This window comes from Lissotriton vulgaris, unplaced genomic scaffold (genome assembly GCF_964263255.1).
Source record: "Lissotriton vulgaris unplaced genomic scaffold, aLisVul1.2 SCAFFOLD_2575, whole genome shotgun sequence".
Taxonomy (NCBI): Eukaryota; Metazoa; Chordata; class Amphibia; order Caudata; family Salamandridae; genus Lissotriton; species Lissotriton vulgaris.
Genome location: NW_028246190.1, coordinates 294,998 through 311,543, shown reverse-complemented (window position 1 = coordinate 311,543; position 16,546 = coordinate 294,998). Strand labels below are relative to the sequence as shown.

At 50.9% G+C, this 16,546-nt stretch overlaps 1 long non-coding RNA gene across 1 annotated transcript in view; it reads left to right on the top strand.

Moving 5' to 3' along the window:
- LOC147666112 (uncharacterized) overlaps positions 1-16,131 on the top strand; it is a 30,293-nt gene extending 14,162 nt beyond the window's left edge. Inside the window, exon 2 of the long non-coding RNA XR_015304881.1 lies at positions 15,168-16,131. This is a non-coding gene — a long non-coding RNA (uncharacterized LOC147666112). The remainder of the gene's footprint in view (positions 1-15,167) is intronic.
- The last annotated feature ends 415 nt before the right edge of the window (positions 16,132-16,546 follow it).

Here is a 16,546-nt window from a genome sequence, read left to right as displayed (position 1 = left end):
GAAGAAGGTAGGAGACTCTACCGCACCTAGACCCCCGAGAGACCCTGAGTCTCGAAAAAACGAGGGCAAACCCGCGAATGCGCGGACGCCGAAGACTTCGGCGTCCGCGGCTACTCCCAGGCCCAGCGGATCCTCTGAGAAGGACTCCCTGGCGCCGAGAGCTGGAGAAGAGCAAAAGATGTCGAAAAACATCCCAGAAAAGGAGCATTCTACACCGAGGGAAAAAGACCCGAAGAGCACTTCAGAGCCGGCAAAGGACCCGAACGTCAGCTCGGCACCGAAACGTTCGGCGCCGACCTGTCCGCCGAAAAGACCGGCTGAACCATTCGGCGCAGACCACGCTGCCGAAATGGAGAAAAAGAAGAGACGGCTCGAGGCTGAGATGGAGAACATCCTGCAGCGAAAGAAAGAATTTGACGCCAGGATGAAAGACTTTATGATCCCGACAAAACCTAAGCCACAGGTGGTCGAGATAACGGAGGAGGAGGACTACGACGCCGAAGGACAGTCGGAGAGCGTTGAGGCCTTCGACGAACCAGAAGAAGAGGAGGCCTCCTACTACGACTATGAAGGGGATGACGACCGCAGGACGCTCCTCGGGTCTGCATCCCCGGAGACTCAGGAAATAGATTGGGAAGACGTCGACACCGAGAGCCTGGAAGAAAGCATCGACACGTATCCATCGAGGCCCTCGCCGCCTCATGACATTGGGATTTACAACACAGTCATCAGAAATGCAGATGCAGTTTTCAAGGTAAAACTCGACAAAGAGAAGCAGGCAGACTTCCTTCTAGAGACACTGCTCCCCACACAGACCAGGAGCCAGTACCTGCCCATGCTCGAAAGCTTCATGGCACAGGGGAAAGAGGCTTTCAAGGAGCCTGCAACCTGCAAAGCCGTCACTCCCAGGACGGAGAAAAAGTATAAACATTCCTCCAAGGACCCACCCTACATTCAGGGCTCGGTCTCGGCAGACTCCATCATCGCAGCCACGGCAATGAAGAGGTCCAATGTGCCTACTACTTCAGGGCCACCTCCAGACAAAGAAAGCAGGAGAATGGACCTCGAGGGGAGAAGAATTGAACGGAATGCCGCAATGCACTGGCGCATGGCAAATTCCAACACGCTGCTCAACAGGCACCAGTACCAGATCCTGGAAGAACTGGGCCAGTTAATAAAGAACATACCTCAGGAATTCAGGCAAAGAGCTGAAAACCTTGCCGAAGAGGGGAAGAATGTGGCAAATTCGTGCCTCAAAACTGCCCTGGACGGAGCAGACACCTCCAGCAGACTCATGATGATGGGCATCACGGAAAGGAGACAAGCCTGGCTCAAGATTTCAGGCTTCAAGCCAGAAGTGCAACACACCATCCTGAACACCCCATTCAACGGAGAGACGTTGTTCGGGCCCCAGTAGATGAGAAGCTCGGCCAACTGAAGAAGGATAACGAGACGGCAAGATCCATAGGAGCATTGCAGTTCAGAGGTACTAAGAGAGGCACCCCGTCACAAAGACCTAACGGGAGGGGAGGAAACCAGCCAGGAACATCGCACCAGGTGTTCCAACAAGCCCACCAGGCAGACACCCAGACACAGCAAGGGCAACAAAAGCAGTCCTGGCAGTACCAGCAAAGAGGCCAGTCCTTTCGCGGTAGAGGGAATGGATGTGGACAGAATAGGAGAGGGGGACAACAGCCCCCCTCTAAGTGACTTAATCAAGCTCCATGTGCCCACCCAAACAAAAACTCCCAGGGTGGAGCACAAGCACAACAGACAGGTGTTACGCGAATTAAACACCTGCGAGCATGTAAGACCAGTGGGAGGAAGACTAAAGCACTTCTTCCAGGAGTGGAAGAGAATAACTTCAGACAAATGGGCAATCAACATCATACAGTTCGGGTACTGCATAGAGTTGGAAGGGAAACCAACAAGAAGAAAGCCGAAAAGAAGGGCGCTAGCAAGGAAAGAGCTAGAGCTCCTTCAAGAGGAAGCAAAAGAGCTCCTGAAAAAGCAGACCATAGAACCGGTGCCTTACAGAGAAAGGAACAATCTTCCTGGGAGCACAGATCACACAGAAGCAAGGGGTCCCCGAGCGAGAAGAGAACGGTAGCACTGGTGAAGGAGACGCAGCTCTACCAGAAGGGGCAAGCTCGGACAGTGAGGAAAATCATGGGCATGATGGCATCATGCTTACACCTAGTGCCAAATGTGCGGCTACACATGAGACCCTTACAGGAATGGCTACAGGAGCAATGGTCACAAGCTACAGGTCGTTGGGAGGATCTAGTGGTTGTAACACACTCAGTGCAGAAAGAGATGGCTTGGTGGAACATGGGGAACATAACAAGGGGGAAGCCTCTGACGCCACCAACGCCAACAGTGACCATCACCACAGACGCATCCCAGAAAGGATGGGGAGCTCACATGGAGAAACTCAGTGTGAGGGGTCTGTGGACACCAGCAGATGCCGTCAGACACATCAATTACCTAGAGTTGTAGACAGTTTTCCTCGCTATAAAAGCCTTCCAGACAAATCTGTACAACCAGAGAGTGTTGATCCAGACAGACTACACAACAGCGATGTTCTACTTCAACAAGCAGGGTGTGACATAATCAGCCCCGGTTTCGTAGCTAGCGCAGGCGATATGGAGATAGGCCATCCCACTCAAGATAGACCTACTAGCCATACATCTACCAGGGAAGGACAATGTAGAAGCAGATTGGCTCAGCAGACAGACATCGGCATCCCACGAGTCGGAGCTCAATGCACAAGAAACAAGGAGGCTGTTCAACAGGTGGGGGACACCGTCGGTGGACCTATTTGCAACACGCCAAAATGCAAAATGCCGAAACTTCGCATCCAGGCTGCCAGAGGAGGGGCCCCTGGGGAATGCCCTATGGATAGACTGGTCGAGGACATTTGCTTACGCTTTTCCCCCCCGATACCGCTGATGCACAGGGTACTCAGCAAGTGCAGAACGAGCAACATGGCCCTGATACTGGTCGCACCGCACTGGGCCAGGCAGACATGGTACTCACAGATCATGGAGATGGCACCGAGTGCACCCCCACAGATTCGGGAGAAGAAAAGACCTACTCTCCATGCAAAACGGAGAGGTGCTGCACCCAGAGCCAGAGAGCCTGAGCCTAGTATCGTGGCTCCTGAGGACATAGAGTTTGCGCATCTGAAACTGCGAGAAAGCACCCTGAGGGTACTTTGGGAGGCACGAAGGGCCAGCACACGAAAGTGATACGTATCAAAATGGAAGAGATTTACACTGTGGTGCAGGAGGAAAAAGCTACACAATAAGATGCAGAAGGACTTAACGGTGCTAAAATACCTCACGCACCTGCTCGACAAAAACCTAAGCTCATCCTCATTAAGAGTTCACTTGGCAGCGATAGTCGCTTACACAAGAGGAGAAACATGCAAGAGTTTCTTCACATCACAGGTGGTTAATCGATTCCTGGAGGGAGCAAAGAGGATCGCGCCACCAAAGAGGGTGCCTCACCTGCATGGAACCTTAACCTAGTCCTAACGGAACTCCTGAAAGAACCTTTCGAGCCAATGCACAAGGCCTCTCTAGAAATGCTGACCATGAAAACAGCCTTTCTGGTAGCAATCACCTCACTGCGCAGGGTGAGCGAGCTACAGGCGCTAACGCATACAAGAACCCTACATTCAGATGCACAACGATAGGGTGGTGATGAGAAGGAACCCACACTTCATGCCAAAGGTGGTGTCAAGGTTCCACATGAACCAGACTATACAAATACCAAGTTTCTTCCAGAAACCGGCCACAAGCGCTGAACGGGCTCTACACACCCTAGACGCCAGAAGGGCAGTCATGCACTACATTGAGAGAACGAAGGAACACAGGAAAACAAAGCAGTTCTTTGTGTCCTTCGCTAACAGTTTCATGGGGAAACCAGTAACTAAAGGAACAAATGTGCGATGGATCGCCCAAACAATACAGTTCTGCCACAAGCGGGCAGGACAGGAACTAGCAGTGGGGACACGTGCCTACTCTACCAGGAGAAAGGGAGCTAACACACCCATTCAGGACATATGCCTGGCGGCAACATGGGCTTTGGTGCACACGTTCAAGAAGCACTACTGTGTGGATAAGCAGATGAACAAGGAAGCAGAAGTCGGACAGAAGGTGCTTCAACACATATTCAATGAACAACGCTCATCTTCCACCCAGCCGCCACAAACATGAGAAACCGCTGCAAAGTCTATGCCCAGCATAGTGAATCCAGAAAGATTCACGCTGCAAAACTAATAGTTTCGAGAAGCGTGGCTCAGTGGTTAGAGGCGGCAGACCCGGAAGCTGAGATCGACCGTGGACCAGGGTTCGATTCCCCGCCTCGGCGGGTCTCGGTCTCAAAATTCCACGGACTCGACAATTCTCGCTCTGGTGCCTACTCAACTCACGGGGTCACACTCTGCGACTCTGGGCAATAGCTTGCTTAATCTCCACTACGGCCCCTCGCGGCGGGATGCCTGGCTTTCACCTTGTGGACACCCTGCCGTGGTTTCTCACAGGGGAATACCAGGACGGGTTCCCTAAGCAAGCGCCGGGACGCTTACGGGCAGCTGTGCGCTTTACAAGTCCAGTCCAGTCCAATACCTGTCGGTGTAGTTTTGTAGCTTGAAGATCTTTCTGGATTCACTAGCGAACCCACCCACCTCCGCCAGACAGATGAGGCTGGAGAGAAAAGGGGGGTTGAAACAGAGACAATACTTGAAAAAGAAACCTTAGAGGTTAAAGCGGTGAATGACTTAGTTCAACATTGCCATAACTTCGGTAACAGAACAAACCCGAGAAAAAAGAATCTGAAGATGGCGCCCAAGAGTGGGGGCTTCCACAGGAAGCGTGCCGACGTCACCGGAATTGCACCAAAAGGTGGGACGTCGACGCCCACCTGAGCTACGAAAAAAAAAAAGACTACGATTCCGGACCCAACCACAAGACCGCAGAATAATGCACAGCATAGTGAATCCAGAAAGATCTTCAAGCTGCAAAACTACACCGACAAGTAAGAAACTTTTCGTTACTGACCCCCATCGCTGGTACCTTCACTTCTGGCCCCGATCAGGACGACAAGTCCTGCTCCGACTGCTGGGCCCTGACGTCCAAAGCTAGACAGGAGCGGTCCCAGAAGCGACTCGAGCTCCGGCAGTCGGCCCGCGCCGCTCGAGGTCCCGGTCCGCGAGGAGGTTGAGGGAACGGTCGTGGGGTCGGAGTCCTCATAGCTCCGAGAGTCGTCACCAGTCTTCGGGCTAGAAGTCAAAGAGGCGTCATCGCTCTTCCTACTCCCCCCAACGCTCGCGCGACCGGGGGTTCGGGCGACACCGCCCCCGCGGCTCCGCCAGAGCGGCCTGCTCCATACCCACCGGTCCCTGGGCAGAAAACGACTCCGGAGGAGATCTAGACATTCCTCACGGCCATGAGGCACTCACTCCTCTGTCGGGTTCCGCGGCGCCTTCGGGCCAAGCGGCCCCGACTGGGCCCCGACGCGGGCTGGAAGCTTCGGCCCCGGCGCCATCGGGTGTCCTCGGCCCCGGCGCCGTCGGCGACTTCGGTCCCGACGCCGCAGGGCTCCGCCGGATCCGGGTCGTCGCCGGTTGACCTCACGACCTCGTCGGCACCGGCCCCCAGGGTGTCGCCTCCGGGGCCGTTCCAGGACGACGTCGTCCCTGGTCCTACCCTCGATTCGGGTCCAGCGTCGGAGCGGCGCCGATAGGAGATTTCTATTTCTATGACCCGGCCCCATCCTTTGACCCAGAGTATCAGGAGATGGGTGGCGAGGAGGATTGGGAGGGGTCAGAGGACCCTCTGGCACGTGTGTAACAAGTCTTCTCAGGACTGGACAGGTGAGCTTGGGGAGGCCAGTGGTCTGGACACTTCGCCCGACACTGGTTTTGTCTCCCCTCCCACCCTGGCTACGGAGGAGGGGTCTGCCTATAGTGTGGTGCTGACGCGGGCTGCCAAGGCCTTGGGCCTTGAGCTCCCCGTCGCAGCCGTGAGGACTAACCTCCTCACTGAGGTCCTTAAACTGCAGGCAAGCTCGGCTGAGCTTCTGCTGCCGTTTAATGAGGCCTTGTCAGACGTTCTACTGGGCACTTGGTCCAAGCCCGCTACTGGTCCGCCTGTAGATGGGAACGTGGCCAGGCGCCGCCGCCCGGCTCCGAGCGACCCTTGCTTCCTTTCCACCCACCCCCGAGAGCCTGGTCATCCAGGCTTTTAAGTCCCAGACCGAATTCCCGACAGCTCCCCCCGATCGGGAATCCAAGAGGTATGAGCAATACGGGGAAAAAGGTATTCTCCTCCCTGAATTTGAGGTTGCGGTCAGTCAACACCGCGTGCCTCTTGGGCCGTTACACCCACTCTCTGTGGGACACGGTCGCGAACATGCTGCACAATGTCCGGAGGGGGTCCGGACTAAACTCGCCCAAGCCCTTGCGGAGGGTCGAGATGCGTCATGGTATTCCATCCGATGTGGGCTGGATCTCACTGGGAAGAGCGATGGCAACGACGGTGGCGATTCGTCGCCACGCTTGGTTGAGGTCCGCCAACTTTTCGGCTGATGTCCAAAATACCCTTATGGACATGCCGTTTAATGGCCGTCGCTTCTTTGGCGACAAGGCAGACTATGCGCTTGAGCGCTTTAAGGACTCCAGGGCTACGGCCAAATCCTTGGGCCTCTCAGCCCTGCACCAGCAAACGGTTGCCTTTCGCTCCTTTCGTAGCCAAGGAAGGGGCGCCCCCACACGTCCTGCCAGCCCCGGGCTGCAGACTACCATCCATCGCGGTGGTGGACGTGGGAACCGCTGTGTCGGCGGTCGGGGACAACAGCGAGGCCAGTCCACACCTGCCCCTGCAGCATCCGCCTCAAAACCCTCCTAGTCCGAGCTTTCAGGCCCATGTGACGCCAGTGGGGGGCAGGGCTCGCCATCACCACCTCCACTGGCGCACTGTCACATCGGACAGGTGGGTGCTGCAAATCGTCCGAAGGGGCTACTCCCTCCCCTTCGAGGCGTCCCCACCAGCCTTGCCACCGCAGTACCACCGCGTGTCGGGGGATCACTTGAAACTTCTACAAGAGGAAGTTACGGCCCTCTTGGCCAAGGGGGCCATCGAGCACGTTCCTGGGCCAGAAGTAGGGTGTGGTTCTTACTCCCACTACTTTCTGGTACCCAAGAAGGGCAAAGGGGGCCTACGCCCTATCTTGGACTGAGGAACGTCAACGGCTTCCTCCGGAAGGAGAAGTTCAAGATGCTGACACTGGCTCAGGTCTTAGCTGCCCTGGATCTGGGAGACTGGATGGTAGCGTTGGACTTGCAGGACGCTTATTTTCATATCCCCGTCCTGCAGGCCCACCGGCGGTACTTGCGGTTCACGGTAGGCCACGAGCACTTTCAGTTTATCGTGCTTCCCTTAGGCCATACCAGCGCCCCACGGTGTTCAGGAAAGTGATGGCAGTGGTCGCAGCTCATCTGCGCAGGTTAGGGGTTTCAGTCTTCCCCTACCTCGACGACTGGTTGTTGAAGGCGGGCTCTCCCCAAACAGTCGTCAGCCACCTCCAGACTACGGCCGACCTCCTGCACCTGCTGGGGTTCTCCATCAATGTCCCGAAGTCACACCTGTGTCCCTCTCAGAAGCTCCTCTTCATCGGAGCGGTTCTAGACTCTGCGCAGTTCCGGGTTTATCCTCCCGAACAGCGTGTTCGGGATATTCAGGCTCTGATTCCGATCTTTCAGCCGTTATCCCGAGTCTCGGTCAGGTTGACGCTGCAGCTACTGGGGCTGATGTCCTCCTGCATCCTTCTGGTGCATCACGCCAGGTGACGGATGCGGGCTCTGCAGTGGGACCTGAAGTTTCAGTGGGCCCAGCATCAGGGCAACTTGTCCGACCATGTCTTGACCTCGGAGGGCACTGCAAGACAGTTGCAGTGGTGGCACACGGACCGCGATTGGGTCAGCGGCAGATTCCTCTCCCTACCCCAACCGGAGCACGTAGTTGTGACGGACACGTCCCTCAAGGGCTGGGGGGGGCCACATGGGCGAGGCGGAGATCAGAGGCCTCTGGTCTCCGGATGAGTCCCGGCTCCACATCAACCTTCTGGAGCTGCGGGCGATTCGTCTTGCACTAAAGGCATTCCTCCCCTCTGTCCGGGGGAGCCTAGTGCAGGTGTTCACGGACAACACCACCGCCATACGGTACTCCAACAGACAGGGCGGGGTGGGGTCGTGGACCCTCTGTCAGGAGGCTCTGCGCCTCTGGCAGTGGCTGGAACATCAGGGCGGGACCCTGGTGGTTCACCACCTGGCAGGTTCCCTAAACGACAGGGCGGACGAACTCGGCCGTCGGTGCATGATGGATCACGAATGGCGTCTGAACTCTGACGTGGCGCAAGGCCTCTTTCAGCAGTGGGGAGAGCCTTGGTTAGATCTATTCGCCACAGAAGAGAACGCACAATGTCATCAGTTCTGCACGTTGGAATTTCCAAGGCGGCACTTGCTCGGAGACGCTTTTCGTCACGAGTGGAGCTGCGGTCTGTTGTACGCCTTTCCGCCTATACCACTTCTGCCCAGAGTGCTGAAGAAGATCGGGTGCGACCGAGCCCAAGTCATCCTTGTGGCTCCGGACTGGGCACGAAGATACTGGTATCTCGAGCTACTCTGCATGTCTGTCGATCCCCCGATTAGTCTGCCTCTTCAGGAGGACCTTCTGTCACAGCAGCAGGGGACGGTCCTCCACCTGAACTTGTCCAGTCTCCACCTCCATGCTTGGAGATTGAGCGGCGACAGTTGAGGCCATTTGACTCGCCTCCTGAAGTTTGTAATGTGATTCTGGCAGCCAGGCGTCCCTCCACAAAGTCAGAATACGCCTGCAGGTGGAACAGATTTGTGGCCTGGTGCACAGCAAAGGCTGTGGATCGACTCTCTGCCCCCCTTTCTGAGGTTCTCCTCTTCCTTCTTTCTCTTGCCCAGCAGGGCTCTGCTCTGGGCACTATCAAGGGCTACCTTTCTGCCCTTTCCGCATTCTTAAGGCTACCTGATCAGCCTTCTTTGTTCAAGTCCCCGATTGTAAATAGGTTCTTGAAGGGCATCACTCATATGTTTCCCCCTGTTTCTTTCGTGATGCCCCAGTGGGACTTGAACCTGGTTCTGACTTACCTGATGTGTGCTCCTTTTGAGCCGTTTCATAACTGTCCTCTCTGTCTTCTTACTCTTAAGACTGCTTTCTCGGTTGCCATCACCTCTGCCAGGAGAGTGAGTGAGCTCCAGGCTCTTTCCTCCAAACCTCCTTTCCTTTCTGTCCATTCGGACAAGGTTGTGTTGCGGACAAGACCCTCTTTCCTGCCCAAGGTAGTCACAGCCTTCCACATCGGGCAGTCCATCACTTTGCCCACCTTCATTCCGCCTCCGCATCCCTCTAAAGAGGAAGAGCGGCTCCACCGTCTGGACCCAAAACGTGCGCTCTCCTTCTATCTGGATTGCACACGCCAGTTCCGGGTGGATGAACAACTCTTTGTTGGTTACGTGGGTGCTAAGAAGGGACGGGCGGTGCACAAACGGACCATCTCACGGTGGGTCATGTTGTGTATCAAGGCAGGCTACTCTTTGGCTAAGAAGGAGCCTCCTGTTGGGCTGAGGGCCCATTCCACTTGGGCCACGGCGGCTACTACTGCCCTGGGCCGGGGAGTCCCCTTACAGGACATCTTTCATGCAGCTACCTGGGCCTCGCTGCACACGTTCGCAAGACACTACTGCCTGGACAGCCAAGTCTGGAGGGATGGCTTCTTTGGTCGTTCCATCCTCCAGGACTTTCTGGTGTGATTATTGGTTTGCAGACCCACCACCGGGGTTCGTATTGCTGGGGTATCTATTCTAAGGTAAGGAATCTAATACTAACCTGTTTCTTTCAGATGCACAAGTTACTTACCTTCGGTAACGATATATCTGTAAGAAACAGTAGTTAGTATTAGATTCCTTTCAGCCCCACCTATCCTCCCCGTTCTGCGAACCGATATCTAGGGTTAAGGTCATCCCCTTTCAGGGCCCTAGTTTCATGGCACCAGTGTTGGTTTTTATCATGGCTCTGCGTTTCTGGCGCGGGAAAGCTGTGTATAAGAACTGACGTCCGCGCATGAGGGCGGAGTCTATGTACTCGGGCGACGTCATCCCGGCGCCGACAGACGCAGAGCCGCGGACGACGCCTAACGACGCGCAAGGGTACTGCTACGCAAACGTTTCCGGATCCAGTCTGACGCCTGGGGATATTCTAAGGTAAGGAATCTAATACTGACTACTGTTTCTTACAGATATATCGTTACCGAAGGTAAGTAACTTGTGCGTCGGTGCACATCATAAATCAATTTAATAAACAGTGCTGTTTTTCCAGTATGGGGTAAAGGACATTTGGTTTGTATAAGTGCATTGTTTTATTTCAGTTTCCATCCATCATTACTACCAGACATTTCAACTACTCAGAGCTTCAACTCCACCCCATCTTACATTTCAGAAAGTGAGCTCCCATTGTACGTCGAACTATCCGCTTGAGCGTTCATCAATGTGTGTTGTTCAGTCAGGACATCAACTAACCCATTATTCATCTTGTGTTAGAGCTCCAAATATCGGTCTGCATGCTCATTCACCTCGCACAGTTGAAGTTCCACTGCCAAAGCCCATTCATGCTGGTTCGCCCTTCACGATTGGCATCTGAGGGAGCTGGGGAGAACCAATATATGGCTATTCGTCTCTTGCCAGGAGTAACCCCAGAGATGCAAACCCGTTTCAGAACATGGCCTTTTTTGGGCAAAGGTATCAATCCCAGCAAGCATTGTTTAACTGTCACCGTTCTCTGCGGTAACATCACCCCTTATAGATGCACTACCACCCCAGTCCAGTAATACATCAACTTAATACAAGTCCATGTCATGTGCAGAGAGGTCACAGATCTCATTCCACACCTTAAAGAAGTTGCGTATTTGGTAGGGAAAATTCTATGCATTCTATAGGGCACAAAATAGGTAGGATGTATAAGATAAAAATGGGCCAGTTTGAATATGGCGCTACTGGTCACAAGCTGTGTCCGTAAGTGGGTCCTGGAGGTAAGGTGCACAGTCAGTGGAAGGCTCAAGTGTCATGCTCTTGCTATCCTTTAACACGGTGTATAATCATGTCTCTACTTGATCCTGCATCGAGGACCAATTCCAACATGCAACTCCCTTTGCTCAGTTGGGAATAACGGTCCAAATCTCCCGCACAGTTCTAGACATTTTTGAAAGTTGAAGAAACTGCCCTGACTCTGGCTTAAAAATCTGCTGTGCCGCTTTGAGTTATGAATGTACCATCTGTGTACAAGTCCCCCAATGTCCGACATCACCCCTCAAACTACTGCCTTACACTCATGGCATTTTTAATCTGTCGGAAGGGAGTACACACACCTTGAGAGAGACAGATCCTACCATCACTGCCTCTAAAACCGACTTTACCCGAAAGAGAAACTTTGTCTTCCACCGGTTACGCAACCCCATAAAAGAATGTTAAAACTCTGATCTTATCGTGTACCCCAGTCAAGCAACTACTCTTTTGAAACAAGTCACGTAACCTGCCTCATCCAACCTCCCTCACAGACTCTACCTCCACAGTTCCGGTCATTCATACCCATATACTTTTGAGCATTACACACACTAAGCATTATCACCCCGTTCACACAGCCCTCACCTGTTCATTTAACTGGTGAGTTCTCATTCACCCAATTCTAATTCGCACTCGCCCAAGTTTAACACATTTTTTTCCACTGTATACCCACCACCTCACAAAACACTTTGGGCACAGTTTCTACGACTCACTATCCACTCAACTTGCTTCCCATTCAGTCATATAGCAGCCATTCCTTCCTTTCCAACTTACCCAGAGGCTAATGGCTCCCATTCACTAATGCAGCTTCTAGACCTCCATTCATCTAACTTCCTCTTCTGTCACTGATACAAACTTGTGCCCCTTCTCCCAGTCCACTCTGTTCCTACTCATCTAGTCTGTACACCACCCCCTAGCCTAATGCTGTCATCTACCCACTCCACAGAGCACCCATAATTTCTATATCTTGCATGGAACCTGCCATTATGCAGTCTAGTCTTTTTGTAATGCCACACATCCTGTTTTCACCGTCACCTTTTCGAGCATATTCACTTCAAGCTGAAATGTGCAAACCTGCCCCAACACTCTACCTTGCAAAATTGCCACTCAACAACACTTGTGCACCCTTGCCATTACCAAAAAGACATGGTTACTTTTTATGTAGGCCTGACCCACACCTTCTCATCCAGATTTTGCAACCAATTACTCAGCATGCCCCCTGCTCTTGTTTATTCAGTTCACACACACAACCTCCACACGACCCACACTGCACACATACGCCATACATATACACACACACACACACACACACACATATAACCACCAACCCTACAGATTCTAACTGCCTGCCAAAATAAAAGAGGGTGGGAATAAACTATTGTATGAAAAAATCCTACAATAATGGAGCAGTAAAAGCTTCTGAAAACATTAGGATGGGCAAGGGCTTTGGACACTAGTCTGAAGTAAATGAGGACCAGATATTCATCTACCCATGGATGAAGATAAAGTGGAGGCAACACACATTGCGGCAAGTCTGTCATAGAATACAAGGCCAGTAAAGCAGACTTGCTTATGGGTTCAGCAAGACTTTCGAAACTGCACAACACTTCTCAACGTGTCCATAAGGAGCACTGGTGACAATATTGCGAGGGAAAAAAAAGCCAGAGTTAAATAGTATAATGGAGCGCGAGGCGATAGACCTAAGGCCCAAGCACACTCTATAGTATTAAAATAGAAAGGGTGGTTGAGCCTAGGTGGGATTAGGTGTCTTAATCTGTTTCTTTGAGATGTCCTTGTGAAACATTTCTCCACTCTGAGCATATACCATTATTGCAGACAGCACAGCCCCCTTATTCAGCTACATAGTGTTCAGAACTTGCACTCAGCTATGCATCTGCGATCTCCCCTCGCTCAACCAGCCCAAGTGATCCGTTCACAGGACATGAAATATTAAACAAGCTTTTGAAATGCAATAGGATGCACATTTACACAAGACCTGTTGCATTGCACATTGGACAAGAGGGGGGGAGCACGGACAACTAGCGGGGGCAGGGGGAAAAGGGGGCAAGAAGGCACAGACAAAGTAACTAGTGCCCACAGTCTAAATAACACGTACTCTACCATGTAACACTCAAAGTAAAGGGGCCAGTAGCCATGGGAGGGTGCAACTGACTACATGGTCATAATAAGGAGGGATTAATAAGCCCCATAATCAATCAGAAGGCAGCATTTACGAAAGACAATGGCACGAGCCAATTAAAAACATGGGGCGTAGCTTCCACTGCATACTCCATTACTGCATGACTCGCTTGACCTAAAAAGGAGCCACTATGGCATTCCTGGGGAACATTCCAACAGTTGACATATTCAAGGCATCTACCTCGTCCACACCGCACAATTTTAAAAAACATTACTGTGTGGACGTCCAAGCACTCCCACAAGCCAATGTTGGCCAGGCAGTAATCTGTATACTTTTTCAATATACTGCAACATTCATAGGCTAGCCACTGTTTTGAGAGGATTACTTTGCAGTCTGTGCACATCATGTGTGGCTACTGACTCACATGCCTGTTACTTACCTGTAAGCATCTGTTTGTGGCATTTAGTGCTGTAGAGTTGCATGTGCCCACCCTCCTCCCTGGATCCCTATGTCAGGTGCAGTGTCTCTTACTATCTGTTTCCCCTCTTTTGTATGAGCATCCCTCTATACTACGCTTTGCTTCACATGCCATCCTCACCCGCTGTGCAGGAAAAGGTTCTTAATAATGGAATCTGTGACCATGCACATTACCAGCAATATGAGTCCCAGTACCTCATGACTCGAACAATTTCTTAGAAGAAAAACCTATTGCACACATCCTTGCCCAACACTGGATGGCAGGAGCATGCACAGCATGTGCGTCTGCAGCACTACATGCCAAGAACAGATTCTTACAGGGTAACCTACTCCTTTACAACCTACTAAGTTTTCAAAAAGTTACTAAACTGTTAGGGTACAAAACTACATTATTTGCCAAGCTACCTCCAAAACATCCTTGTGTAAAACATAATTCCCCCTCCCTGTAAAGTGGTCTTTATATCTTACCAGGTTTTGACTAGTGTTGCTGGCATAAATTTGCTTTTAATGTATTATTTGTCTCCAAGGCTTTGAATTAGCGCCTTGAGACCCTTGCGGGTGAGTAGTGTGCTATACAAGTATCAATTTACAATTTACAATACTAGTGCCTATCATTCTGGAAGCAATATTTTTCTCACTTTATAAAATCCAACACTGCTGTCTTTGGAATTTTATTGAGTGCGATAATTCTTGCCCGGGCAAAGGTGTGCCATCAAAAAATAGGAAATAATATTTAGCTCTTCAGAATTGGATCTTTCATTTGACCCATTAAAATTCATGTGGGTGATGCAGATTCTATTGCACTTAGAAATTACAGGGTACAATATTGCCAATCAAATCATAGTTCACGATATGTGCACTAATAGGAGTAATTTCTCATAGTAGAATTTACAGAGGCACTCCTATTTGAGACTTCATTGTTTAAAAAGGTCATAGTAGTCAGTTATCCCCTACTTCCTTGTTAAAAATATTTACATCTAAAAAATGCATAGGGAAGACCAGCTAGCGAGGCACTACGTGTGAACCACATTGGGAGCTGCTAAACAGGGGCTTAAAAGCTTCATGGGGAGTTTTAAACCCCTTCTGTCTTCCAGTACAATGTTAAAATTAGATTGTCCTTGTCCATCCTTCATCGGGCGAAATGTTCTAATAGCCTTGAAGGCAAAATGTTCTAATAGCCAGTATCTCCCACTAAAGCGAGCATGGGGCTATTGCATTCCTGCTTCATTGGTATAGGCTCTCATCTGTATCTCAGGCTTATGCTGCTGGGGCAGGTCTTTAGTGCCAGGCATAGACTGCTATGACACACTTTAAGGTTTTATTGGCATCCCTTTTAGAGTCTGTGTGGTTGCTGAAGCCCTACTTGATATCATCTTTCTGGGTTTCTCCCTCCAGGAAAGCAGTTGGTCCATTACACAGCCCAGCCCCTGTTTCTGGTGGACTCCAGCGTGGACGTGGGTAGCTCAGACTTACCCATCTTCTTTGAACTTGGAGAAGGGTCCTATTTTGCAGATGGAGAGGAGTATTCAGACGACCCAACTGTAGCTATGTTGTCTGCTGTTGACCAGCCAAAAGCCAAAGACCCTGCAGTCTCGTAAGATGCAGCTGAGCCAAGGGGACGGACAGAACAAAAAAAGGATCTAGCTGCAAAGGGAAATCGGAACATTTATTTATGCTCTGCAACAAACTGAAATCTAAATCGCCATTCGACTCATGCTGCCTGCTTCTTTCTGGACCAGGCCTCCTATTTATGTGTGTTTTTATGAGGTGTTTTGAAATTCGCTTTTTTAATTCTTATTTGCACTTTGTGCCCAGTTCAGCACAGGTCCTAGTGGCCAAGAGAGGATGTCTCAAATGTTTGTAATGTTTTACTGTTTGACAGAGAGTCTTGCTGTTATAGCTTGTTGTTTCGCCGCCACAGTTTTGACAGCCTAGAATTGGGAGGTCTGCCTGCACTGATCCTTGAACAGTCGAGCTGGTGATGGCCGGTACTTCCCATCACAGAACGCACTGGGAACTCAACCATTGGCTACACTTGGCAAAGTGGACAAACTTTGGATTAGACTGTTTTAGACTTGAGTGGTAACCACTGTTAATGCTGAGAGAGAGTTACAGAATTCATGTTTTAATGAAGGACTTTGGGAACATAAGAGGAGGAAGACTGTACAACATCCTAGGTGCCGATGGAATAAAATCTGTTGATTTAAGGTGGTACAGGTATGGTAATCCATGGTCCTGGCCGTCACTGTCTTGTTCCTGTCGTCGGCTCCTGGAGGATCTCCGCTGCTTTGAAGAGCTTCTCTGCAGTAAGACTTTTACCCTTCCAGTTATTCCTCTTTAAATGCAATGAGACACTAAACCAATGACGTCTTTGGTTGTTATTTTGCTTTGTGTGTTTCCTGTTCCTGCTTAGCAGTAAAGATTTGTACATTTACACTAAAATGGTTAATAGTGACAACTGTATTTTGAATTTTTACATATAAGACGCCCATCCACTTCTCAAGATCTGTATCAATTCCTCTCTAAAATATAAATATATATATATATACGTGTGTATATAAATATACAGAATAGTTTATAAAGTTATGATTTTCATTCCTGGAAACTTACTGTTTTTGTGCAGTGCATTGATAAAGTAAAAATGTTGGGATGCTGATGGGTTGAGAAGCTCCAGCGTGGGCTCATCCTACTTTCACTAATTCTCTGTCACTGTGAAGGGTAGCTGGATGAGTTGAAGTCTTTTGTGTGCATTTAGTTAAAAACATTCATTCACA